The sequence below is a fragment of the Lissotriton vulgaris genome, chromosome 10, assembly GCF_964263255.1.
Source record: "Lissotriton vulgaris chromosome 10, aLisVul1.2, whole genome shotgun sequence".
Lineage (NCBI taxonomy): Eukaryota > Metazoa > Chordata > Amphibia > Caudata > Salamandridae > Lissotriton > Lissotriton vulgaris.
The window spans coordinates 106,516,497-106,542,220 of NC_141698.1; the positions used below are offsets into that span (position 1 = coordinate 106,516,497).

Below are 25,724 nucleotides of genomic sequence, written 5' to 3' on the forward strand. Positions count from 1 at the left end.
GTACCCTGTCCGATAGACCCTCGTCTGACAGCCGATCATCCGAACTTCACTGGTTCCGAACAGACCTCTCTCGAGTGATCTGCGGTCCTGACTGGGAACCATCAGGAGTGCCGCAAGGAGTACGAAGAGAAGAGGACGATCGGGCGCTGGATTCGGAAGACAAGAAACTGTCCATGCGGTCCGGGTAAGGTCGTGTAAACACGACGAATTGCGAAAGTGATTGATAATTGATGAGAAAATACTAGTATTACTTTTTGTTAATTTATTTGGAGATTCACTGTCTGCAAACGGAGAAACAACAGGCTCTCCCTTTATAAACAGTGAAGGATAGGTACACATCCATCGGACCTATCTTTCTCCCCCACTGAACAATTGCCCCTCCCCCATTGATTAACTGTTATAGATTGTTTTCTGGAGATTCTCTGTCTGCAAACAGGGAAGAATAGGTCCCCTCTTTGCAGACAGTGAAAGGGTAGGTGACGCGGACCTTTGCGAGCCTACTTATTCTCCCCATTGACCATATTGATTTTTTATTTTTGACCTAACATTGATTGCTCAAGATTGGTTCATGAGGTATTCACTGCCTGCAAACAACGTAGAATAGAAATATTCTGTCTAGTCTTTGCACGCAGTGATAAGATAGGTAGTGCTGACTATTATCCCCATTGTGATCCGTCATGCCTGTCTTCTCCCCACTGGTTAGTAGCCTGTTTAGCCCGGACCGCTTATTAGAGATGAACCATCCGGCTCCGCTGGAAGGCACCCCTAATAAGGACATGTTCATGAAGCATGGATTAATCGCTATAGCCTATAGCCAGCTGTGGCATAAATATACGAACAAGGATCGAGAAAGTCAGTGGCCACTGATAGGATCCTTCGATCTTGACAAAATAGAAACGGTAGAAATAGCCCTTCGTAGGAATGAAACAACACCTATTATGCTCGATAGTCTCGGTATGTGGCGCAAAGAAGCCACACGACGAAAGGAAAGCGATGAAGTCAGAAAGGGTGAAGAGACACGACGGACAACCCTCCAAACGTCTAGTAGGCAAAGGGAAGGGCCAGTAATGGCACAGTTCCGAGGAGTAGACATGAAAAGGGAACGGTGTAAAGGGATGTGCCGACAGAACAACCCCGGGACACAACGACCCGAAAGTAATCCCCCGACACTATGCACAGGACGAACAGATTTAAAACAAAACCAATGTGCTTTCTGTAGATGCCTCGGGCACTGGAAAGCCCAATGCCCGACTCTACAGAGCATAGGTAAGAGCGGAGGGTCGACAGAAAGAACTGGCCGACAGAAAGGGAAAAGGCGCGAGATAAAAACCAATCAGACTAGCACGGACAGGACGGATAGAACCACCACGTTTGATTATGCTCGATGGCACAGATTTCGTCAGACCAATTTTAACGACATGTTAGAGTTCTGGGACTGATTGCTCTCTGTTGCTCCCCCACTCTGAAAAACAAAAAAAAACAATTACAGGCCAGTGTAAACAACCCCCGTTAGAGAAAGGACTCAAGGAAGCCAAGCATCTGTTATATAATTTAGGATTTAATTACGGTAAAGATAACACACAACCAACGGTAAATAGAATAACTAGTAAAACACTCTCTAAAGCAAACTGTACTAATAGGAGAAAGACAAAACATATTACGCTCACTCCGGAAGTCCTCGAAATGTAACAGTTCGACGGTCCCGCCCACCCGAAACACATAGCACGTGTGGGGCGGGGCCTGCCAACAGCCATAGACCAAAAGAGATCGCCGGCGAGAAGGTACAGGAGGCTCCTCAAAGCAGGCAATGAAATGGTCTTCCCATACTACCCTTCCAGGGATGGCGTCCCCCGGGCCACGAGTAGGGAGGGGGCGGATGCAAATGACCCCCTCCCTCGTATCTCCTGGTCCGGCCATCACGAATTCCTCCATCGAACTGATGCAGGGTGGGCAGGGAGGGAGAGGCGACGCGGACGAGCCTCTCCCGCCTCCGCAGGTAGGAGGTTTCCCAGCCCTGGCCCGGCGCCGATGTCCTCCAGCCGGGCGACGGCCATATACCTGCGCAGCACAGAACTTACAATGTCCGACGCACATATATTTACGTAGCACAGGACATACAATGTCCGACGGGCATACTTGCGCAGCACCGGACGTACAATGGTCCCCCAAGAGTCGGAATCAGGGGTGTAGGGTGGTCATCATGTGCACCCCTGATTCAAAGGAACGGCGTGGGATGCGCCGGGAGAGGGAGACGGCACGGATGAGCCTCCCTCACCTCCTCAGATGAAGGCTCCACAGCTGCACCCTGGCGCCCCGAACCAAAATGCCCTGCTCCAACAGCATGATGTTCCGCTTTCATCACCACAAGAAGTTTCTTCCACTCCTGATAGATACGACGAAGGGCGGCAGCTGCAGGGTCTCAAAATGGCGCCTGGGCCCTCTGGAAGGCGGGTCTAGGCCGCTGGAGTAACTTTGTCCGAAAATTGCAACTCGGGCACTTGCCCACCTGGGCGCAAGCCCCCACCATCGACAAACATCCCCTCGACTTTGAAGATTCTACCAAAGTCCCAAGAGCCCTCGGCCCCTTCAGGCTTCCGGTGGGGAACAGCTGCATTGATCACTAATGAAATAACCACGGCACAGCAGCAAGATGGCGGTGCTCTCGTGTCTGCACCAGCTTCAGTCTGAACCACCCAGGAACATTATGGGCTAACAAACTCGAGTAAGTTCCGGCTGAACATCAACATGACCCGGTAAGAAAGACTCTACCTCCCTCCCTCTCTTGATTGACGGTCCGCACCACCAGCCCCTCTGTTAGCACAGGTTTTTTTGAACTGCCGAAAGGGACCCTGGTCCAACCGCCAATCGTCGGAGACATTTTTGCCCCTGATGCTACTTCCGGACTAAACCGGCCTCGCCCAAAATGGCGCCGGTATCAATAGGAACTAACGGATGCCTCGTGGTGTTCCTTAGCTAATGAGACTTGATGTACTAAGATATATATACGAACCTTTGCGCACTTGATGAAAAAGGGAGGAGGGTTCACTTGGCGAACATTCGAAAGGGGGGTCCCGTAAAAATGTTGATTCCAATGAACGATTTATTTTGATATTTATTGTAACTGGTACATAACGTCGCTTGTGATGCACACCCACGGTATACATCTAGGAAATGCGATTACGATGAGTTTGACTGTGTTTCCATTTATGAACTGAAATGCCCCTGATCCCTCATCACGCAATGAAACGTTTTTAGTTACTTGCAAATAATTAATTAGGCCTTTTTTAACATGTTCTTGTGCTACAAAATAACCCCCCTACTGTATGTGCTTCCATCGTCGACATGTCCGGCCAAAATATGATTGCACTCTCACATTTTACGTACTGAACGATTATGCAAATAAAGGTTTTCCAAACTATGAATAGGCATCACATGCTTTTGTAAATGTGGGAATTGGTGGGAGGGCTTTTTCTGTGCGCAACCGTTCTGCTCTTTTTTTAAGGTTATCTGAAAAATGGTTGTTCGGCCCTGGAGTGATGATCGAATCAAAGGTATGATACGCTGCCTCCAAAATATGCGACTAAGCTCAGGAACTAACGTATGAAGAAGGACCTCGACTTCTGAGAATGGGTAAAGTAAAGCGGTGTGATTGATAGAATGTTATAAAGGTATGGTGGTCGAAGGTACTAAGGGACAGGGTTGACCGAAGAACTGATATGCCTTAGAACATCACAGCTTTGGGAATGATTTAAGGATCCCGATGGCCAGATACTTCTACAAAACCAGGTACCTCGCGCTAGGCACCTCTGATTCCTCTTTTTAGCGTTTCCCTACACACGATCCATAATGCCACCCTCGAACCCCCCCATGAACCACCTATCACACTGCCCGCCCCCTTGACTTCAGAAACCAAGACCCTAGGGATTATATCCCGAGGAGATAAGTACGAGTATGTGGTAAGTAAAGGACTTTCGTGCCCGTACATTTGATGTGCTCGGATGTTGTTCCCCCTCCCTTTTCCTCCTTTTTTCCCTCTGCAGGTTACATTGGAGTCCCGATTAGGGTACCGTAAAAGGATCTGGAGCCACGTCACGCCCGATGCATGAAAACGGACTAACGCTGCAAGACGACACAAAAAGACACCCTACTCAATGCGCGACCTTTTTGTACCTGACCTAATGCTCTTCCGTCCCAAAACTGCATGCTTTCTACATCCTAACACAGACCCGAAACGCCTAACGTTGGGTAATGCACTGAATAGCCCAAACAATACACGGTCATTCTCCATGTCACACGTGTACTATTTGGCCTATTGTTACTCTCTCTCTCTCTCTCTCTCTCTCTCTCTCTCTCTCTCTCTCTCTCTCTCTCTCTTTCACCCCTCCACACTTTCCCTCTTCCTAGCGACTGGCACCTAATTGGCGAACCTGGTGCACCTCCTGATTGGCCCCAAATACCACAAGTATTTGCACAAATTCGTCCTAAATAAAATCGTATCGATACCACGTTACTACCTCTCCTTTTCTGCTAAATATGGATGAAAATTAAATTGGCCAAAAGGAAAGGGACAGGTAAGACGACTAAGGTTCCCTAAATTTGACCCACAGTCAGGGAACTATTTGTCAGTGGCTTCTATGATAAAAAAAAAAAAAAAAAAAAAAATGTCTGTGGTAACACGACCTTCCCCATTCCAAGTTGTCTCCATACCCCAAGCAGTAAAAAATGATCGAGACACCCCCGTCTTCCCAAAATGCCCCCAGTTTGGTATCAGCTGCCCTGAACGAGAATCTGAAAAACGCCCCTTGCTCCAATTCACTGTGTTCCTAGTTGTTTTCCATAAGACCCCACCCACCCCAAGGATAAGTTTAATCATTATCGCAAGCCCCCCCGAGTTTTTGTAGTAGCCAGGTTGCGAGAAACTATATAGAAAGTTAGAAAGATGTGTGCAAAGTTAAAATTAGATCGAAAACTGAAGGAACTTGTTGCAGTAAACCTTGTTGAAAATAGGATGTTTAGCTAAAAGATAGGACGCATTGATGTAATGGAGAGTCGTTTAGCCTATGTTCATCCCTCAGAAGGATGCCTATCAGACTATGGTGAATAGCACGTTGCACTTTTCCGTAAGATACAAAGCCCTGAAGACCGGCCTAGCCTTGCAAGACTCGTACTAGGGAAATGGGTCTCTACCAGAAGAACTGACATCTACTGTAATAGACGAATGCAATGAATGGGTATCAGACCTCGTACCACGACAAATGAATGTAATAACCAACAAAACGCCAAAGAATTAGCCACAGAGGGAAGTTGTAGGAAATCCAGCAAACCCGTCATCAATTGTTTATACGTTGGCTGCAAATCTCAATGTAGCGGATGTTTACCCCAGTTGCTTGGTGTTGGGAGAGAAATAGGTTTATGTAATTACCTTCTTCTGCAAAATCTCTAAAGACTGTCTTTTCGAACTCATTTAAGGGTACCACTGTCGGAGAAGAAAGAGACCGGATGTGGGAGCACGCGGCCTGACTGCGGATCGTGGAACCTCAGCGACGGAGGCCAAGGCGAGACCACGGCAGTAAGGAGTCGCAGGATAAGGCACTGTTTCAGACAAAGCTAAGGAAGGGGCTGACCTGAAGCCCCTGCTCTATGATCGACGTGTGCCAAAAAAAGTCCCCGCTCTCTGAACCTGGTTATGGACCCGCCTGTCTCAAATTCTCCGTCCCCCTGATCTGTTCCCGACTTGGCCCTGCTCCATCCCCTCCTCCTCCGACCTACCATAAGGACTGTTCACACACACACCTTTCCACCTGAACTTTCAAGTTCCTCCAAATCCTACTGAGCTATCCAGAGAAGGGTATTCCCTGCGTCAAAAGGGAGGGAGCTCCGACTAAGTAGACCACGAACTATATTAATCTCAGAACGGTGACCTAGAACTCCACCAAGGGTCGCCCCCGAAGAGAAGATGAACGAAGTATGTGGTTCTACCCGCTGCTGAACGCCTCGATGATGATGGAAGCAACAGGAAATACCCACCACAGAGACTCAAGAAACAAACAGACCCCACCACTCAAAGACAATTGCACTTTTTATCACAATCCTTTCTGCCTCCTAATAACTATGCTCTGAGTTACGGAAGAAAAATGCACGTGCTCCGGAACCATGATGCATTCCTCTCAAGAGGTCTGGCGAAACAAAACAAAGATGCACTCCCGCCCGCAGACCTCCAACGACTCAATCCACATGAACATTCCTGTTGACAGAACGAATTGTAATCCAGGTGCTTAACAGTGCCAACAGAAGACGACAAAGACACTGAGACCTCTGATATTTACTATATCTCATTTCTCTCCCAACCACCATTGGACTGACTATGCTCCCGCCGAGTACAAAAAGGACTTACTTATATGATAACTTACCAGTTCCTATTCCAAATGACTATAAGTATCTATGATCTGTACCCAACGCCCTCGCTACATAATTCTAGTCTGATATTGCATTACTATGACTTTTTCTGCAACCAACTTAACGATGAACCCGCCTACTAGATGATGAGATTTTTCAATGTGATGTTTATAATGTGATGTTTATGTACAGTTCTTTTGCCTAAGTCCCCTCTCCCTTACTTATGACCGCTGCAATAGGTATAGATAGGAAATAGGCCAGCAAGATGTCTTGGAAATGTTAAAGGGAGGACTGTGGAAAATTAATACAGTTTGGTGAACATTATCTACGCCATCTTGCCTTTTTCCCGATGCCACACTTTTCGTCATGCACATCCACCATATTTTAGCCGTTACGATCAGAATCACCCTCACGAAAGACCCCCACGCACCGGTCATTCCCACTCTCACATGCCTTGCGCATAAGCGGCAGCCATTTTAAACACCATGGCCTCCCTGCCCCTCGCTGATAGCCAGCGCGTCTCTCTCTCTCTCTCTCTCCTAACCTCGCAAGCATCCCCCACACGCTGACAACCCCCGCTCTCTCATGCCTTGGGTCATAAACCCCTCTTCAGCGCAGCTTCACCACAGAATCCCATCCTGTTCCCAGCGCGACACCTCCCCTCATTCCTTTCATGGTCTCAGATCCTTTTGATGCAAACCCCCTTTCCCTGTGTCCCCGTTTGTCTTCCTTGTTCCCAGGCCGCCACCTGGCCCTGCGGATACTGTTTATTACCCCGTACAGTAGGAAGCTTCCCCTCCCCATCAAAAGACCCTCGAGCCGATCAAAGCCCCCACCCTATGAGATCCGATCAACTCCACGCATTCCGTGAATCGGCGGAATGCCCTGCTGCGCGACAATCATCACCTGTTGTGACCGGGGTGGGGAATTCAACTGTAAATGTATGTGGGAACGGGCCTGAAGGGGAGATTCCGAGGATGTTCTTTCAAATATCAAAGTGTTGCGAGAATGTGTTACGTGTAATAAAGGTCATAAACCCTAGTATAAGAGGCCAGGCCTCAGAGATGTGGTTAGAGCACCTCGTGACGATACTTGCTGTCTGAATTGATGTGTTCTCCTCCGGAGAGAATAAAATCCTCGTTTCCTGCCTTCCAGTCTCCAGCGCCTGCTTCTTCATTGATTAATATTGGTGGGTCATAGAGGCGACACCGCCGGGCAACATAAAGGGGTCTTTGGTTACTGGTTGTCTTTGAACCCCTTTTAACACGTTTTCAGCCATGCCCTCCTCCGAAGGGCACCCAGGAAAATCAGAGTGCTTCAGAACCTCACAAGTGTTAGAGGCATAGAAAGCGCTATAGAAATAACCATACATTACAACATGAAGATCAAGAAAGGGAAAGAGAGCAAAATTGTTGTGTTGTAGGCCAAGGGAGGATTTCTCAATTTTGCAACAATCGACTTTACAGCAGTATGACATTAAGAGAAATCGGAGAAAAAAAGTACTTAAACTTCTTATTTTCACCCGAGAAGGCAGAACCAATGTAGCTACTGTCATGGAAGATGGAGAAACAACATTGGGCATTTAGTAACTGTGGTATGAAGTGAAATGCTCAAGAAATTAATAGTAGACGCACACGTCATATCGCAAAGGGCTGAGGGCTGCAAACCTATATATATGATTCATTTGACATTCTATGGGAAGATCCTGCAGGGCCTTCTGGTAGTGCACCGCACTGCATGCAATGAAGACAGTGGATATGAAGACAATAGGAGCTCCATAGTATGGGATAACTATCCACAAACTGACCTAGAGGAGGGGCGCAGTAGCACAAAACTCACCTATCTGCATAAATGGTCCCACAGTGGCCACCAGAGAGAGTGCTGATGCAGTGTGTACATGATTAAAGGAGTCTCTGAGTTCTAGAAACCATTTACTGCAAGGCAATACATTGATTTAGTTGTTTTGAACTAGTAGTTGTATGAAACGCATCCACCTGTGGCGGGCTACATGAATAATATTGAGAATGAGTCTGCTGTAGCTACATGAAAACCTTTTAGTTCTTATGAAATTTAGCAAGAAATGGGGAGGCCCAATATTTGGGGTGATAAATGTTTTTGTTGTTTCAAATTACGTATCTTAGTGTACCCCTCTGCTAGTCATTCTGTTCAATGAAAGTTGGACCTCCATCCCTTGAGTCCTCATTACAAAGGGCGTTGTGGTTGCACAACCCTGCAGAATGGGCCTCGGTTGTAGGAGGTCATGCCTGGAGGACCTGAGAACATGGATGCCCATAGCAGCATGGATGGTAAGACTGCCTCTAGAGCCAAACACACTGCGGCCTCAATTTAGACTGTGGGCGGGGTCAGCGCATTCATTTCAATAGGGCGCACTGTCCCTGTTTGCGCGTGGCCCAAACAAGGACAGCGCGCCCTATATGTATTACTGGTCTGATATTCAGGGCCATGGTTACTCCAGGGAGGAAGCTCTTTGCATTCAAAAGTCTCAGCTGTATTAATATGGAGTGTAGCTTTTATTTCTGGAAACATATTTTTAGCAGTTTTGGCAAGCTACCTTCTTTTCTGTTTAGTGCCGCTCATGCTGTCAGGTTGGGCGATATTTGGCGCTTTATGAAGAATAAATCGATTTAAACCAAACACAATAGCGCCACTCCATTGCAGCGAAAGACGAACCATAAGCCACAATGATAGGAGTGACTAGAACTGAATGGGATTACTCATAGATTGTAGCATGATTAGTAATCGACAGAAGAAATAGGGCACTTTAGGCAAAGCAGAAATAGTAGGTGGACTATGTCTCTTGTAAATACACTTTACCAGTAGGTTTTTTAGCTGGTTTATTTTTAACTTGAAGAATTAAGTGTTTTTATCACGGGAAGCTCCCTTATTTTTTTTTATTATGCTTTTATAAAGTTGTCCAACAGTAATACTATGTATGGAAAACGTGCAAATGCGACATATTGTACGTTTTTATTAAATGAACAATACATTTCAATTTCTTTCTTCTCGTCGTCAAACCAGAACAACACTAATTATTTCTCTCTAATTTAAATGCAACAAGCAAGATGAAAGGTGGATCGGCTATTGCATTCCACGACTGCACGTGACTGCATCGACATTGGCTAACAAATAACATCCTGAAATGGGGTGTGTGTTCCACCGCGCGCGGGCTGCCCTCCCCCTCCTCTCTTTGGACTCATCCCATCTTCAGGTGTGAAGGCTACAGAGGAGCGCGCCGCGGCCGTCTAAAGCACCGGCGCGTGCCCGTCGCCATGGAAACCCCCCAGCTGACTAACGGTAGCGGCAGAGTGACCGCGGTGCGCGTTTAGTTTCCACTCCTCCCCGCACGCCCTCTCCCGCCATTAAGTATGCAACCATCAAGTTGGGAATAATGCGAGTGCACGGGGGCTTCTGGTGACCTTCAACCTCACAGTTCCAACAGACTGTGCGCCAGGTAAACAGTGTTAAAGGGGAGTCGTTTGTGCTTGGGCCTAGGGTGACCAGAGAGGGGGACACCTTTTGGTGAGTGGGCCCTGTCAAGGTATGGGGCGCCTGCCAGGAAGATTGGACACTTGTGCCAGGAATTAAACACCTGACACCTGCAGGGTCTGGCAAAGGTTTGTCAATCCGTTCAAACATGTTTAAATTATTGCACATGCCCCAGTATAGTTTATCTGAGTTTGCCAAACATCTCCAAGCAATATTGTGCTTTTTGTGCACAATATGGTATGTTCCAATCTCAGTGGTTAGTTTTGCACCGGGCAACTTCATTTTTTGCGTGTGTGTGTGTGTGTGGGGGGGGGGGGGGGGGGGGATCTTGCGTGACAGGGTGAACCACTGTCTAGCAGTAGCAACAGTAGCAATATCAATATCAAGATGAGAAATATCTATACTGTTTCAATCTCACATTACCTTAATGAGAATATGAACCACTTCGTATTCTTAAGAAAGAAACATTTACGTTAACGTACCCATCCGAGGTGCCGGGTCGGACTGGCCTAGAGGGCAATCTGCCACTGTCGAATGGGTCTTTCGAGTCTCTGATTGAGTTAGTTGTGTGCTTGTGTGGTCTAATGTTGTGAGCTTCGATGCAGTAGCAGACAGTTGTATGTCTCAACACCAGATGCTGAAATATCGCCTGACATAAAATTCACGCCTTAAACATCGTTTACAAAATATTGTCCCGTTAGGTTTAGATGATCAATTATTAACTCCAATGCATGGTATACCAATGTGGGGTCACACTGCTTCACCTCTCAGCAGGCTCGCCCCTAAGCATTATGGTGCATGTAGTTTGTCAAGCGTGTGTACTTGCGAAAGTCTCAAGTATTTCACCAGGTTGGTGCAGATAAGTACTTGCCATCTCTATACATGTGTTTCTGGATTATTATCTGTCGTCAGTAGAGATTAGGCATTTCAAATATTTGGGGTTGCTGAGTAGGCTGCCAAAGTATTCTCGGGTCACTGTACCTCTCAAGGCGCGCAGGTGCCTCTCCACGAGCTCGTCACCTCAAATGTCTCGAGGGAGCCTTTTAAACAGGAAACCAATGTGGTATCACACTGCTTCACCTCTCAGCAGGTTCGCCCCTAAGCATTATGGTGCATGTAGTTTGTCAAGCGTGTGTACTTGCAAAAGTCTTTCAAGTATTTCACCAGGTTGGTGCAAATAAGTGCTTGCCATCTCTATACACGTGTTTCTGGATTATTAACCCCTTACATTCGAATTGCCTAATCTCTACTGATGATGGATAACAATCCAGAAACACGTGTTTCGAGATGGCCAGCACCAACCTGCACCTACCTGGTGAAACACTCAAGAGACTTTGCAAGTACACACACTTGGCAAACTGCATTGACCATAATGCCTAGGGGCGAACCTGCTGGGAGGTGAAGCAGTCTGATCCCACATTTGTTTCCAATGGCATAGTGCTTTATAGCTCTTAGGTAGCACAAGAAATGTGTCTGCTCTGATCATACTCTGGTACCACATCACAGCAAGCAGCACTGTGCAGGCAAGGAAAGTTTGCTCTGGAAGCACTGAGGATCGAGGGGTGGGTTTCTCAGATGGTATAGTAGGAGCTGTATATGTAATATTGGGGGTGCTGTGGCAGATGGTGTAGTTTTATTTTGAAAATAAATAAAATACCACCTACCCCACCTTGGCTGCTGCAAAATATACATCTTGAAGTTCCCCACTCTCCAACTGTATTGTGCACATGCATTGAATAGCCCATTGCCAGATCTCACCCTAAAGCACCAGCAGTAGCTAATCTGCTGGATGTGGCTGGTTGGGCAGTGGGGAAGGAGGGTGCTTGCTTGCCTTTGCAGTATGATATCTGCAGTGCTCTAAAGGGAGCGGTGCTGCTTGCTGGGCAGTTTTCTATGTATTGCTGTATGGGGAGGGGACTGCTGACATATTGGTCGAGCAGTTGCTCATTCCAGCAAACAAAATATTATTTGATATAAATTTTCTCCCTTGTGTAGCGTGTTTTAATGGTTTGGAAAAAAAATACTCTAGTGTTTAGTGGAAGAGAAACCATTCTCATCGGTGAACATTTTCTCACCATCAGTAGGGCTAAAGCCTTTATGCTGTACTCGCTGATAGCCCTCCACTGGCTCGTGTAAAGGAAAGAGCACATTTCAAATTCATCTTGCCTCCACACATCAGACTGATTCCCTCTACGGCTTCATTCACAAAAGAACTGAAAGCCCTATGGATGAATGACCTTGTTTGACGTCACCTACTGTCAGGATGGGGCCGATGCTTTTGACTATGTCTACTATGATGCTGGTTTGTGCTTTACCCCTCGATTTGTCTGGTGAACTTATTTGCTATACTATCTCCTCTTGCCTGGGCATATTTTACTGCTCCATTACTTGCTTATCATTGTTATTGGATTTTTTTCCTTTTTTTCTTTTACCTGCAACACTGTTTGTACTCCTGTAAAGTGCTCTGATACCCACTCGGCTCACGTCCGCACTATATAAAACTTTTAATTAATAAATAAATCTGTATCATCCAAAAAGTTTTCTGTGGCTGAGCTCTGATTTATCTGTCAAGGTTGTTTGTCCCTTATCGTCCCTCCAGGCATCTAATGTCTTAGAAGAAATTCAGAGGAATTACATTTTGTCTACAATGCTCAACCCTTTGGAGCTCTCTACCTCGGTCTTTAAACATGGAATCTGACTTTCTCAAATTTAGGAATTGCCAGAAACCTGCTCTTCAAGTAGGCTTCTGGCTATCCCTCCCCCGACCTGCCTCTATTCCCCTATCCTCAGACCTATTGGTCAGATGCCTAAACCCAGTTTTCTCGCTGTTCACCCCGCAGACGCTTCTCCAAGGTCTTGTCACCTTTGTATCAGCATACATGATTGGTGGATTTATTTTGTTTATAATACCACTCAGAGGTGTTCAGTTATTATCCAAAACATATTCCATTGTTATTTGTCTCTGTATTTAATTCACGGCACTTCAAAATTACCCCAAAGTTTTTTGCAGTGCTTTAGAAAAACACAACAAATAGGAAACAAGTAAACCAAAATAGCAGCAATGCTACTGATGCCAACCAAAAGCGACATCTGGGGATCAACTTGTGGTATATAGTGTCACCATTTTTCCGAAAGCTCTTATAAATTTAAGAGCTGAGTGTGCATTGGTCCTGGGTACGGTGTAGTTCATCCCTGATATTTAGCAGTGCTGACTTTGCTTCTTATGGGTCAAATCCCAATTGAATGTCAGTGAGAAGGCCATTAGATTCCAGATCTGTTCATTCCTGTTTCCGGTTGTTTTGCAACAGAGGGTAAGTCTGAGATAGCCTGGTAGTTTGAAAGATTGGCTTAGTCTGAAAAGGTTTTGCAATAGGCGTGATTATGACATGTTTCAGGCCATAATCACAGGAGGAGGTAATAATTAGTCTTGTAGTGAAAGGTGAAAGACCAATGAAACCCACACTAACCACTTTTGCATTACAAACGCCCTTGAATTTTGAAGAACATCAAGATTTGTGTAATATAATCAGTAACTGATGAGAACTCACAAAGGTTGGAAGAGCAGGTAGGTACTATTGGTCAAGGGCCATTAGTTCAGGGGCTGGTGGAAGAGATGCTGTCAGTTAAAGCAGTGTAGGCGTGGGAGTAGGGACGACCGTGACACCAAGTAATGGGGTTAAAGAGGGTTTTATTTTTATCGCTCTTGCAGGTTTGGACATCAACGTCTTTCTATTTCTAAGCGTTAGTCTCTCTCGGGCGAACACGCTGGGGTCCGTGGCGCTGGTGTTCTATTCTCCTTAAACGGGCGTTGAATGCCTGTTCTCCCCGGTGTCTCCTCGAAGAGGTGTTTTCTCCGCTGCCTCAGGCTCGGGTGCATGTAAGAAAACCAACAGAAAGGGAGCCGTTAGTGTCCTGTCCTCTATGGGGTTGCACCAGTGGTTCCGGGGTACGTGAGGGAAACCCAGTGTATCGTGTCTCCTATTATTTACAGTGCTGGGGGGGTGTCAGTGAGGTGGGGTAGTAAAGGTAGGTACAGGGAGGGGGGGGGGGAAAGTGGATGGGACGGGAGAAGAACACAGGGTAGGAACGAACAGGGACTATTTGCACTATGTTACACGCTTTCACTTCGCCTCCCCAACCAAGCTGCCCAACGCCGCCGTACCTGTGACAGCCACACTCCTCCCTCGGGAGCGTGGCACGGCGGTCCGCAGGGTCGTTGGCCTCCTGGCTTCCCTCCACCTTCCGCCTCTCCGTTTCCTCTGCGATGTTCCTCCGGGCTGGCTTCCTCCACGCGCTCTTCGGTTTCGTCTCCGTTCTCCGCTCCTCTTGCTTCCGCCTGTCTCTCCTCCTCCGGGGTGCTTGCACACCCAACGAACGTCACTTCCCTGCTTTTGGCCAATCGGGATGCTCTGACGTCCATCGGGGATGTGTTCTCCTCCTCTGCGGCGAACGCCCAGTTAAAGGAGCCGCTGTTGCTGTCGATGTCTTCCGGATCGCGTCGCTCTTCGTCCCACCGTCCTGACTGAAAAGGAGTCGGTGGAGGGTCAGCAGGGCGAGGGTTCCACCATTCATACGAGGTAGGCGCCCCTACCTCGTTACACACCTCCCCCCCCCTGGATTCGCCCGTTCGGGGCGAATAGGCATCCTGGAAAGGAAGTCGGCGTTCCCATTGTCCCTTCCCTTCCTGTGTACCACTGTGAAGGAGAAGGGCTGTAGAAACAGAAACCACCTTAGAATCCTCGCATTCTGAGACCTATTTTTCTGCATCCAGTGCAGTGGGGCATGATCCGAGAAGAGTATGAAGGCCTTACCCTCCAAGTAGTATCGTAGTTTGTCTCCTGCCCAGCGAATGGCCAGCATTCCTTTTCCACCGTGGGGTATTTACGTTCCCTCGGGTGGAGCTTCCTACTCACGTAGAGTATAGGATGTTCGATACCATCCTCTCCTTCCTGGGACAAAACTGCACCGATTCCACTGTCTGAGGCATCAGTAGCCAGGGAAAATGTCTTGTCAAAGTTTGGTGGTATGAGGACTGGACTAGTTGTGATTGCAGTCTTCAGTGCCTGAAAGGCGTCTTGGGCCTTTTCTGAGGGAGGCATTGGAAGGGTGTTTTTGACGTTTTTCTGAAGTAGATCGGTAAGGGGGCTGGATAGGTCAGCAAAATCCTTAACGAAGCATCTATAGTAACCGATTAGGCCTAGAAACGCTCGTAGCTCCCTTTTTGTCGATGGGAAGGGGGTCTGGGTGATGGCTTTGATTTTCTCTTCTTGTGGGGCAATCACTCCCTCACCAAGCATGAACCCCAGGTACTTCACTTTCGGGAACGCAGCTCGTGATTTTTTTGCATTCACATGCAACCCTGCTTCCTGTAGAGCCCTCAGGACATTAGTCAGATGTTCTAGGTGGTCCTCCCAGGTGGTACTGAAAATGACTATATCGTCTAGATATACTGAACTATATCGGGTATGGGGGGCTAGTACCTTATTCATTAGTCTTTGAAATGTTGCCGGGGCTCCGTGGAGTCCAAAGGGGAGTACATTAAACTCAAAGAGTCCATCCTCTGTGGCAAAGGCGGTTTTGTGGCGGTCCTCCTCCCTCAGTGGGACCTGCCAATATCCCTTGGTGAGGTCAAGGGTAGTGATGTAACGGGCCTCCCCAATACGTTCGATTAATTCGTCCACCCTGGGTATGGGGAAGGCATTGAAGGACTAAATATCATTCAAGGCGCGGAAGTCCATACAAAAACGGGTAGACCCGTCGGGCTTCGGGACCATGACTATGGGCGATGCCCAGTTACTCCTGGAAGGCCTTATCACCCTCAATCTTAACATGTCCTGTACCTCTTTCCTCACATCGGCCCTTTTTGCTGCTGGTATCCGGTATGCCCTCTGTTTTACCACTTGGCCTTCCTTCGTTTTGATCTGGTGCTCTGCCAAATGGGTACATCCCGGGGTGTCTGAAAATATTGCGGAAAAAGGGGTCAGGGCTTTGATCAACTCCTTTCTTGCTGAATCAGTCAGCTCGGTATTTATTGGAAGATCCACCAAGGTGGAAGTAGTGTTGCTGGATGGCAACACCAGATGGGCGGATCGAGGAGGAGGTCCTATCCACCGTTTTAGGAGGTTAATGTGGAAGGTCTGCCTCCGTGTAGGAGACATTTGCAGTTGGTAGGTTGTTCTCCCATAAGAGTTGAGGACTTTATAGGGCCCCTTCCATTCACTTTTGAAGTTTTGTGATGAGGATGGAAGGAGTACCAGGGCCCATTCCCCTACATCTAGGGTCCTCCACTTCTTGCCCTTGTCGTAGTACTGTTTTTGGCTTCGTTGGGTTTTCTCTAGGTTCGAGTAAGCCAAATCCCTGAGCTTCCCCAGTCTAGACCTCAACTGTTGGGTGTACTCTAGGAGACTTCTTTGTTCCGCTGCCTCCTCTTTTTCCCAGGCTTCTCTTGTGATTTCAAGGAGGGATCTGGGCTGCCTTCCATAGAGGAGCTCGAATGGTGAAAACCCTAAACTACTCTGTACTTGGGCTCTCACTATGTATAGGGCTAGGGGTAACATCCTATCCCAGTCCTTATTTTCTGCGTTCAACAACTTTTTTAGGGTGGCCTTTAACGTCCGATTGTACCTCTCTACGAGGCCGTCCGTTTGGGGATGGTAGGCGGACGTTCTGATATGGCGGAGGTCCAGCAACTTACATACCTCTACCATCATCCTAGAAACAAAGGGGGTTCCTTGATCCGTTAGGATCTCCCTCGGAAACCCCACCCCGGAAAACAACTCTACCAGTTTTTCTGCTGCATTCTTGGTAGTCGGGGCGCTGAGGGCGAAGGCTTCCGGGAACCTGGTGTTGTAATCAACTACCACGAGGGCGTAGGTGTGTCCTCTGGAGGTCCGAGGTAGTGGACCGATGAGATCCATTCCGACTCTATCCCATGGGTTTCCTATGATGGGTAGGGGCTGTAGGGGAACTGCAGGCGGACGTGTCAGATTCCTTTTTTGACACACCTCGCATTGTTTGCAGTACATCTCCGCCTCTTTATAAATCCCTGGCCAAAAGAATAGCCGTACTATATTCTGAGTTGTTTTCTCGGCCCCACTGTGTCCCGCTGTAAGGTGGGTGTGGGCGTAGAACAGTATCTGCTCTCTGAAGTCTTTTGGAACCACTAGCTGAGACGTATCTCCGGCTTTCCCTTCTCTATACAACAATTCGTTCACTATCTTGAACCTGGGGTACCCCTGGGTAGGGGTGTTTTGCGCGATGTGAGCCGCTTCCCACGCATTAAGGAGGGAAGGGTCATTGGATTGGGCGAATTTAAAACCCCTATCTAATACCCATGGTTCGACCAACAGGTATGCCCCGGCCAGAAGGTCTTTAAGTTCCCTCTTAAATAGGGACAGGAAATCGGGGTTGTCTACTCCTAGTATGAGTTCTTCAGGTAAGGACTCCACCACCCCCACCTTCACTATACAGGGCTCTCTGCCTATCGGATGTATGGTTATGCTTGCTCGAGGGTATGTTTTAACGTCGCCGTGAACGCATCTGATGTGCACGTTACCATCACGGCCTATCTGGTCAGGACGTAGCAGTTTCCCCTGAATTACAGATTGCCTACACCCGGAATCAAGGAGGGCCTTTACTGGTTTGCAGTTTACTCGTACCCTTACATAGAATGAAGGTCCCATTTCGGCGGTGTACATCACGGCTTTAGGGATGTAGCCAACTTCCATGGGCTCCTCGGGGGTTCTTCTGTGGGGACACATTCGGGCTATATGTCCCCATTCTCCACATTCATAGCATTGCGGGCCCTTCATAAAGGGGGGTCCTTCAGGTCGATATGGTCGGGGCTTGAGGGGCTCGGGGACCGGTTTCTTTTTATCCTTATCCTGTTTTGCAGGAGTCGGGACTGGCTTGCTGTTCTTGTCTGTATCCCATGTGAATGTCCTGGGAGCAGCCCTGTTGTAATTCGAGGCCATTTCAATGGCTTGTGCTGCCGTCAGACCTGGATGTTGTCTCAATCATCTTTGGGTGCCATAGGGCAAAACATCCATGAACTGTTCCAGGATAATGCTAGACATTATTTCCTCCTTGGTGCGTGTGTCAGGTCTTAGCCACTTCTTCGCGGCCATCTTAATTCTCAAGTACATGGTTTTAGGGTTCTCCCCTGTAATACCTTTTTCTTTTCGGAAACGAAGTCTGTATGACTCCGCATCCATTCCCAAATGATCTAGTATCACCGTTTTGATGTCCATATAAGAGGAAGTACCAGAATGGTTGGCCACTTGGTAGGCAGCCTGGGCCTCTCCTGTCAACAGGGGCGCAAGGAAGAACGGCCATTTGTCCTCAGGCCACCCACAAGCTCTAGCTGCCCGTTCAAAATTCAACAGAAACGCGTCTGGATCTTCCCCTGTCACGTATTTCTGTAGGGCCACTCCCGATGGATGTGGTCCGCCTAGTCTCGGTATCGCGGCACTAGGTGCCTGTACGACTTTGTGGAGATTGTCCATCTGCTGAGTCATGGAGGTTTTGAAAAGTTCTCTGTCGGCATCTGCAGTGTTAATCTGCTGGCTGATTGCCCATTCTAGCTTTTGTTGCCCGTCTATGAGGGTCTGGATTACTTGTTCCATGGCCATGGTCGTTTCTGAAGGGGTAGATCCCACTTCTGACACCAGTGTAGGCGTGGGAGTAGGGACGACCGTGACACCAAGTAATGGGGTTAAAGAGGGTTTTATTTTTATCGCTCTTGCAGGTTTGGACATCAACGTCTTTCTATTTCTAAGCGTTAGTCTCTCTCGGGCGAACACGCTGGGGTCCGTGGCGCTGGTGTTCTATTCTCCTTAAACGGGCGTTGAATGCCTGTTCTCCCCGGTGTCTCCTCGAAGAGGTGTTTTCTCCGCTGCCTCAGGCTCGGGTGCATGTAAGAAAACCAACAGAAAGGGAGCCGTTAGTGTCCTGTCCTCTATGGGGTTGCACCAGTGGGTCCGGGGTACGTGAGGGAAACCCAGTGTATCATGTCTCCTATTATTTAAAGTGCTGGGGGGGTGTCAGTGAGGTGGGGTAGTAAAGGTAGGTACAGGGGGGGGGGAAGTGGATGGGACGGGAGAAGAACACAGGGTAGGAACGAACAGGGACTATTTGCACTATGTTACACGCTTTCACTTCGCCTCCCCAACCAAGCTGCCCAACGCCGCCGTACCTGTGACAGCTACACTCCTCCCTCGGGAGCGTGGCACGGCGGTCCGCAGGGTCGTTGGCCTCCTGGCTTCCCTCCACCTTCCGCCTCTCCGTCTCCTCCGCGATGTTCCTCCGGGCTGGCTTCCTCCACGCGCTCTTCGATTTCGTCTCCGTTCTCCGCTCCTCTTGCTTCCGCCTGTCTCTCCTCCTCCGGGGTGCTTGCACACCCAACGAACGTCACTTCCCTGCTTTTGGCCAATCGGGATGCTCTGACGTCCAACGGGGTGTGTTCTCCTCCTCTGCGGCGAACGCCCAGTTAAAGGAGCCGCTGTTGCTGTCGATGTCTTCCGGATCGCGTCGCTCTTCGTCCCACCGTCCTGACTGAAAAGAAGGAGTCGGTGGAGGGTCAGCAGGGCGAGGGTTCCACCATTCATACGAGGTAGGCGCCCCTACCTCGTTACAAGCAGTTATTTTGTTGGCAGAGAAGGCAAGAGATTTGCCACACAGCTCATTTGAGGGTAGCAGGACACATAATTAGACAAAGGGTTAGCAACCGGTTGTAGGTATGAACACCTTTTTGTAGAATTATCTGCCTCAGTAGTTTGGGGTTGGAAGTATTTTGAGCACTGGTGCAAGCTGATGTGTCACCTCTAGATAGCAAGTGGTATGTTGAGAGAGTAAATTTGTTTTTCCAGTGCCTTGCCTTGACATTTAACTTGGTGAATGGTATCTGTCAATCACTGATTGATATTTGTGGGATAAGGCCTGCAGGTGCGCCGAGAGCAAGAATGCTGAATGCACAAGAAACATTTTATTTTTATGGATGTGCCAGAATATCTTTGGGTGCCACCAAATTGAGTCTAGTGTGTCGAGCAACAGTTTTGTACATCCAGAAGTTTAGCATTTATATTTCTGCGGACTAAAGTTTTCAGGGGCAAAAGAAAGATTCCTCTTTTTAAACCGAGCATGCTTTTAGTAGAGATATTAATGAACCTATGGTCTGACCACCATAACTGTTAATTAAACTATGGTCTGACCATTCTAACTGCTTGGGGCCAGTCATAAGTACAGTGATTGTGGAAAATAACTTTTATCAATGTCATCATTAGTGAGTTTAGGCAATGGTAATTCGGGAGAATTCAAAAGTGTCCATTTCTTCAATGATGTTTTGGTCAGACAGGTTGAAGGGTCTTCTACCCAGCTATTCAGTATTGGGCAAACGGTGCATGCCTATGACTGTAGTGGCATACTTCGCTGGTAGTGGATTGCACAGTGGGTGCAAGGGTGTGTGAAAGTAAGGAATTCATCTCCACCTGCTAAAAAGACTGAACATCACATTAGACCATCTACCTATCTAATGTCTCACCCCTCTTATTTGCATCACCCGTGTTTTAAATCTCCCTTTCACTCTGTTCCATGTTCTGCTCCATCTTTCTGTTATTTTTTCTTCCGATGAGCCCTCATATCCTGTCACTCCTTTGCTGTCTGCCATATTCTGATGTAGGATGGCAAAATTGCTTTGTCTACAGACCAGTTAGGGAAGAGAAAGGAGAACATGCATAATGCCCTGTTTCTGAGTAGCAAGTGTAGATGTTCTTGTCTTTGGTATAGGGGGTCCTGCACAAATGAGGGGCATGTTGGTGAAGCTGCAGTGGGATGTCCTCTGGATGCCCCAATTAGTTAGACACAGTCTGGTGCGTGTGTAATATGACACTCGTCTCACTGGTTGCAGCTCTCTCTGTGCAATGCTGTTGTCTTGTTCCAGATAGCCCTAAGCCATGCTCTCACATGCTGCTGCTACTTACCATTTTTGGGGGACTGTGATTACAGTGCATGCTGCCCACACCTAAGATGGCTACAAATCTTGTGAGGTAGGGTGGCAATAGTCACTCCACTGTTTCCAACTACCACTGCAACATAGACGGTATTTTCTAAGAATCGAATCACGCCAAGACTATGCCATCAGGTCTTGGGGCAGACTGTTTCCTTGGCTCCTCCACCCCAAACTGCATCATCTGGGTGTCATTTTTCAAGAGCCAATATGTAGTCACAGCAGTGACTTTGTTTGCCCTGTCCTCTGTTGAACAGTCAGTGCCTGCTCCAAATGCATTTTCTGCTAGGAAATATTTCACCTACTTACATCAGGTACGAATTCTGAACTTAATCCCCCACACCACTTACTTGAATTGTCATTTAAAAAGAAATTAACTTCTATGAGAGGGTATAGCCGGCATTTTGCGGCAAGATATATAAGGAAAAAAAGAATGGCATCTGCCATCCACCTAGTATTCTGCATCTGCTTTCAGTCTTCTAAAAAGGCAGCAATGAAGTTATCTGAAGGAGACTTCTATCTGCAGATTCCTTACCTTAGAATAGATACCCAAGTAAAACCTTCTTGGAGGTGGGTCTGTAAACAGATTAAACCAAAAAGTCCAGCAGGCCGAAAAGGTAAAGCGCCCTTAATGATGGACCTGACCATCCAAACAGTAGTGCTTGGTGAACGTGTGCAAAGACGCCCACATTGCTGCCTGACAGATATCCATGACAGGGACTCCACAAGCTAATGCAGTGGTCACAGCTTTGGATCTGGTAAAATAGGCAAGCAAACCCTCAGAGGGTTGCTTTTTGGCTAATGCATTGCAGCTTTTTATGCAGCATGAGATGGTCCATTTCTGCACTGCCTTCCCTTTCTTAGCTCCATCATATTCCTCAGAGTTGAACATTTACCCGGAACTGTCTTGAGTGATCACTGTTGAACAACAATGCTTTTTTTGGGTCCAGACAGTGGAGTCTTTCTTCTTCTTCTTTAGAAGAGTGCGGCGGATCAAAGAAGCTAATCAAGGTGATGCTTCAGCTTACTTGAAAGGGTGTCACAACCTTCAGGAGGAGGGCAGCATGGATCCTAAGACCCAGCTTTTCTGGGTAAAGGGTGGTATAAGAAGGGTGTACAGAGAAGGTCTGCAGTTCGCTGACCCTCCTGGCCAGTGTTATTGCCACCAGAAAAGCCATTTTGATAGTCAGCTAGCGTAGTGGGCAGTTGTGTAACTGCCAGAGGGAGCGCATATGAGGAAGGTAAGGACCTAGTGGGGCATGGTGAATGGGTTAGAGGAAACGTGTTGTAGTCATTTTTGGAACCTAGGCACAATGGGTGACTAGAACAAAGAAGGTTGGTCTGGCATCCCAAGAATGCCGAAATGGCAGACAGATAACCTTTAACAGTGCCCAGAGCAGAGACCTGCTGGACCAAAGAAAGAACAATAGAAGAACCTAGGATAAGGGTGCAGAAAGGATCAATGTGTCTAGATGCACACTATGCAACACATTTGTCCGAATAGCAGGTGTATACCATCTTGGTAGAGAGACTGTGGCTGCCAGAATAATAACACAAACTTTGGGAGGAAGGTCGAAAGCTGTCAGCTGATGCCACTCAATTTCCACGCATGAAGACATAGAGGGTGCGCAGGTTCAGCAGCAGACCCACCTCCTGTTACTGCGGCAAAAGATCCTCCTGAAGGGGCAGCCTGATCAGAGGACTGATGCTCATAAACTCAGGATACCAAACTCTCCATGCCTAATCCGGACTACAAGAATGACTTGGGCTTGGTCATTCCTGATCTTTTTGAGAACTTTGGGCAGAAGTGGTATCTACGGATAGGCATTCAGGAGGCCGGAGTTTCCTCTCAAGACGTAAAACGTCTCATTGCAAGACCAGTCTTTGAAACTCTAGCACGCAAAACTGATGGCAGTGTGCATTCTCGGTTGTGGTGATCAGGTCGAACCAATGCTCTGCCCACTCTTGAAAGAGACCTTGCTCCACCTCTGGGTGGAGATGCCATTCATGATCCACTGGGCATTGACAGCTAAGTTTGTCTGCCCTGGCGTTCACAGAGCCCACAGTTGTTGAAACACCAGGGCAATTCCATGACGTTCCAGCCAGCTGAGAGGTGCAGGGCCTCTTAAGAAAGAGTCATAACCCCAACCGCCTTGATTGTTGCAGTACCACATGACAGTGGTGTAGTCCGTGAACACCTTCCTTTCGCTTGATCGAAGAAAGAAAGGCTTTCAATACCAACCAGGTTGGCCCGGAGCTTCAGCAGGTTGATGAGAAGCCTGGACTCCATCAAAGACAAAAGTGCTCTGATCACCTCTTCTAGATGGCTTCCCCAGGCTGCCATCAGCTTTGGGTGGGAAAGGGAGAGGGTTCTGTTTCTGACCAATCGTGGCTCGTCAACCACCACTGGAGGTCGTTTGGAGTTCCTTCCAAGATCTGGACCATGTTGGAGAGATTCACCTGATGTTGTGCTCACTGGAACTGTAGGTCCTCCTGCAGAGCCCTCATATGCCAATGGGCATGTGTCACAAGCAGGATGCAGAAGGCCATCAAACCCAATGGCCCAACAGTCAATCGCACCGAAATTCAGGATAGAGGCTGAAACATCAGAATCATAGCCTAGATATCCTGGACTCGCAGTGCAAGTGGATAGACCTGAAACTGTACTGTGTCCAGAAAGGCCCAATGAAAGGAAGTGTCTGAAAGGGAGTCAGGTGTGACTTTGGTACATTGATAGCGAACCCGAGTGAATGCAGGAGGTCCGCCATTGTCTGGAGGTGGGAGACAACTGCCTATAGCGAGTTGGCCTTGGCCAGCCAATTTTCAAGGTGGGGAAAGACTGGAATACCCTGACCTCCGCAGATGTGCTGCAACCACTGCCATCACTTTCATGAACACCCAAGGGGCACCGTGAGGATGAAGGGGAGCATGGTAAACTGGAAGTGCTCTTGGTCCACCGTAAACTGTAGGTAGCCCTTTGGGGGCCGGCAGGATGTGGATGTGGAAATATGCGTCCTGTAAGTCATTTGCTACCATCAAGTCTCCAGGGTCCAGGTCCTGAGCTAAGGTGAGCATTTTTGACTCCTCCTTTCTCAGGAAGAAGTTGAGAAGGTTCAGTTCTAGGATAGGACGAAGGCCACCTTCGTTTTTGGGTACCATAAAGTAGGGGGAATAACACCCACAATCTACTTCTGATGCGGCACTCTCTCGATGGCTCCTTTGGCCAAAAGAGCAAATACTTCTTGACAGAGCAAGGAGAGATGGTCCCCCATCTGCCAGTTGTAAGTGGGTGGCATGGGTGGGAGTGTTTCCAGAAAAGGGAATGGAGTAGCCCTTCTGGATGATTTGCAAAACTCACTAATTAGATGTTATCGACTTCCAGTGAGGCAGATAATGACGGATCCTGATCCCTATGGGTGCTCATGCTGATATAGGGGAAATTAAAGGAGTTTAGAGGCTGTGGTGGACTGACCTGATGTCTGGCTAGTGGTCCCACGTGATCTCTGGAAAATGCTTCCAGGGCCGAGAAAGGGCTGAGAACCCTGATGATCATGGTGGCTGGGCAGGAAAGGACATGGGCGATAGCTGCTACTGTAGCCACTGAAGGGGCAAAAGGCAGATTGGGGTTGCAATCAATAGGCCCAAAGCCCTAGCCCTGCTATCCTTAAAGTGGTTCAGCTCCTAGTCTGCCTTCACCCCATTTTAGGCGGTAGCCATCAAAGGGCACACCCATGAGCAAAGCTTGGACATCCCCCTACAAACCAGTGGTTCTCAGCCAGGCATGTCGTCTCAGTGCCACTCACAATGAAATCGCTCTGCCCAGCAAGTCGGTCATGTCAGCCCTGATGGTGAACTTTGCTGCACCTTGCCCATCAGCAATTGCTTGAAACCGTATGGCTCGTGCCTCCTCCAAGACCCTGGCAAACCTTCCACAACCAAAACCACACAGTGTATTGGTATCAGCCTAAAAAGCACGTGGTGTTCACCAAACACAGTGCTAGGATGGGAAAAGAGAAAATCCTCTTACCGAAGGTATCCAGCCTTTTGCTTTCCCTATCCAGGGGAGTGGTAGGGAAGCCCTGGGATTGATCCAGGAAGTGGAAGCTTGAACACCAAGCTCTTGTGGGTGGGGTGCTTGGTAAGGAAATTGGAGCCCCCGGGAGTGAGGCGATGGCGGCGTCCAATTATCCTGTGCACAGAAACCCTAGTGCATGGATTGGACAAGGCCCCAAGGAGGACATATGTAATGGCTTCATTGTGTAGTAACAAAGGTTCATAAGGGGCGATTCCTAGATGAAGCACCTCCTGTCAAGACATCCGTCTTGACCTCCATTGTAGGCAGTTGAAGGTCCAAGACCTCAGCTGCCCCCTGCACCACCATCGTGAGTGAGACACCCTCCTCCGTAGCCAGTTTCTTGTACCAATTGTCCTCAGTTCCTCAGTATCACCCAGTGAATTGTGGTAAGTGTTGTCTGACACCCCTCAATCTTTACTCTCTCCAGACCTGTCAAAAGGCATGGTACCAGCTGGTGCCAGAGTTGGCACTGGGCCATGCCCATCTGGCTCCGTATCGCAATCTGGTGTAAGGATGGGGCTGCCACGGGGCATCAGTGGCGCCAGGAGTAACGGCACTGGAACAGGTGCCAGGGAAGGTTGCAGTGTTGTGGGCTGCACTATTCCGTATCCAGCAGTGCTAAGGGGGAATCTGCGGATTGGGAACCAGTGGGGGCCTCTCTCACACCAGTGGGGCCCGAAAGCACTCTAGAAAGGTCGGGCATCCCAACTATGGAGTTATCTAACTCCTTGAGTTGGGCAGAGG

General features: G+C 48.2%; 1 protein-coding gene across 2 annotated transcripts in view; it reads left to right on the plus strand.

Moving 5' to 3' along the window:
* The first annotated feature begins 9,747 nt into the window (after positions 1-9,747).
* Positions 9,748-25,724, plus strand: part of LOC147684768 (kinesin-like protein KIF19) — a 1,367,439-nt gene continuing 1,351,462 nt past the window's right edge. For both annotated transcript variants that reach the window (XM_086940625.1, XM_086940626.1), the window contains exon 1: positions 9,748-9,868. The gene's annotated coding sequence lies outside the window, so the exon portion shown is untranslated. The remainder of the gene's footprint in view (positions 9,869-25,724) is intronic.